At 36.2% G+C, this 2,961-nt stretch overlaps 1 pseudogene; it reads right to left on the bottom strand.

Moving 5' to 3' along the window:
* Positions 1-383: 383 nt before the first annotated feature.
* On the bottom strand, positions 384-1,686 carry LOC149231776 (very-long-chain aldehyde decarbonylase CER1-like; annotated as a pseudogene).
* Positions 1,687-2,961: the final 1,275 nt, after the last annotated feature.

Below are 2,961 nucleotides of genomic sequence, written 5' to 3'. Positions count from 1 at the left end.
CATGGTTAACCATGATTGGTCATTGATAACCATATGTTATTTTATTCTTGATAAAAAAAAAAAAAATTGATAAAAATTTAAGTGACAACTTTAAGAAATTCATAATGTGAAAATATTAAAATTATATAGAAAACAAAATTGCATATAATAAAAATATTATACATATGCCAAAGCTGCATGTCTTTTAACATATTGCCATTAATCAAATGAAAGTTTACCCCTCACCCCTATTCTTTTCAAATTGACATCAGGCTAATACTTACTATTGACAGTACAGTCATTAAAACTGCCTATATAATTGACTGACTACCTATATAATTGACTAACTGACTGACTACCTATTTAACTGACTGAAATTGTAGTACCAGCAATAAAAACTACTATTTTCTTTAAAACCAGTCTGAAACCTCAATATCTCAGAATCTGAAACCTCAATAAGTGAGGAATTTATTCGGACTCTCCATCTACGTAAACATCATTAATTTGCTTTGATCGAATTGAAAGGATGAAAGCCATGTTTGATTGCAGCTTCCCATACTCGAGTACTCGGTGTCGCTGTCAATGACATCATCACATTCTTGATGATTCCAATCTTCTAGTGCATGCACAATTCCTCCAACTCGCCATGCGCTGAGCACTCTTCTAGGCAACCCGTTCTTTCGTTTCGTTTTCCATCAAACAAAATCACGGAATCACCGTCAAACATTTCCCATAAAATAATGCGAGTGGGCACACATAACTTTTACAAAATACAAAGCTTACCTCACAGGCATGCAGATTCTCAAGATTTTTGGGCACACTCATTGCAGGAACGGTCTCGTAAGTGCAGTCGTCAGGAACATTCGGTGTCGGAAAGGGAAGAAAAGGAATAAAATGAGTGCCCTCGGGTGCCTTCGTCTGATCTTCTCGACTAAGCGATCTGCCTACTATCCATATCTGTACCATATTCGACTTTTCAACAAATACCTATTTTTGATTATCACTTTCAGCTTTTATGAAAAATTTAAAACACTTAAAACAATCCCTTCATAGTGAAACAATTTGAAGGAGTAACTAGGAATTGAAACTGAGCCAAAGCTCTGGTACCATATAAAAGTTTCTCACACTACGTATACCAATATCACCAAAATCCTAAAGGTACCGATGACAATTTTATATCTACCTAATTGATTTCAAAAAATTCTGCGATGAGTCAAACCCAACAATGCATGGGACCTCTATGTGAATAAACATCCTCTAAGCCCATTACAACGTGCTTCAAATGATGATATGAATTACGACAAACTTCTAACTATGATATGAATTAATCAAAACAATTTTTCTAGGAAAAATCTTTGGATCACACCTCTGAAACATTACAAACGACTAGGAAATGCATAGAACGACCTTGCAGGTAATGCATGATTGGTAGCTTGCGACGTGGAAGAGATTATGTCTAAATTCCCGAGGCACTTTCATCTTAGATTTTTCGATTTGTTCTTCTGAGTCTACCAGAAGCCGCCGGCCATGAAAACTAAATTGTCAGTGAATAAAACTGGAAGGCAAAGTGGAGTTGTGTAAACCTAAATAAATCGCTGATTTATGTGGGACAGATATGCAAACCTGGACCCTAACCCCAAGCTCACATAGCACTCTGTTGGAAATAATAATCCCAATCACCGCAATAAACAGCCTGACAGCAGCCATACCTGTTAGACATATTTTTGTAGGTTGCGTCTTTGCTTGAAGATAGAAGGGCTGAAGCCAGAAGTTAACCATAAAAAGTTATGTACTTTGGTAAACAGATATGGGCAAGCATTCATTCAACAACTTTTGCCCACACTCCAGAAACACCTGCGATTCTGAACACACTCAACAACAACATCACATTAATTATTTTGCTCTGTCATGAATTAAATGTAAAATTGTATGCTGAATTAAATATGAATGTAAAATTCATTTTGATAGTAGTGTAGAGTGGTTAGAGAGAGTAAGAGGCAAGAAAAAGAGCGCAAGTCTTTGTGGAGAAAATGGTGGAGAAAATTTTGATGGGGACGTGAAAATAAAGTTATTCTGTTTTACTATGTGTTATTCCGCGTAAATTTAAATCATTGTAACTTTTATTTTACTTGATCAATGAGCCGCGGTCTCATGTAAATGTATTTCATGTTTTAGAATTCAATACCAAGTTTTTATTTTGTTGCTCCAAAACTTACTTCCTCATTTTTGCCGTAAGTAAATATTGTTCATAAGTCTCTGAAATAGCTACGCTGTGCGCAAAATCCAAGTCTGGGAAATTTTGCCAAAGTAGCTTCGTGAAAGTCATAACTCTCTATCTCTCCCCTCCGCGCAAACGAGCGCGCATTTTTTTTAGCATATTTACCAGCATGTAGAAAGTTTTTTTTTTTTTTTTTTGCTCATAAATGGCAACATCAAGCACAAGTTTGACTAATACTCAAATACCTTAGTTTAATGGCAAAAATTATGATTATTGGGCTATTACAATGAAGGCCCTGTTTTCTTCTAAGACATTTGGGATTTGGTGGAGAATGGTTTTCAAGAACCAGTGGATGTAGCAGCATACAATGCCTTATCTCAACAAGAAAGAGATGTGTTAAGGGACAATAGGAAGAAGGATTCAAAAGCCCTATTTTATATCTTTTAAGCAGTTCATGAAAGTAGGGTTGCAGCAACAACAAAGTCCAAGCAAACATGGGGCACCCTCAAAACAACCTACCAAGGCATGGCAAAAGTCAAAACAACAAAGCTACAAATGTTGAGGAGAGATTTTGAAACACTTTGTATGAAAGAGTCTGATAATATAGACTCGTCTTTTACACATGTAGGTGGGCTGGTTACTCAAATCAGGGCTCGTGGTGAGACACTTGAGGAAAGAAGAATAGTTGAGAAAGTTTTGAGAAGTTTTCCAGCAAGATTTGAGGCCATTGTTGTGACCATAGAAGAGACAAAGGATCTCTCACA

Source organism: Pinus tabuliformis, chromosome J (genome assembly GCF_031772625.1).
Source record: "Pinus tabuliformis cultivar Carrire ecotype Pingquan chromosome J, CPIR1, whole genome shotgun sequence".
NCBI lineage: Eukaryota > Viridiplantae > Streptophyta > Pinopsida > Pinales > Pinaceae > Pinus > Pinus tabuliformis.
The sequence above is the reverse complement of the archived record's forward strand: the minus strand, read 5'-3'. Positions and strand labels throughout refer to the sequence as shown.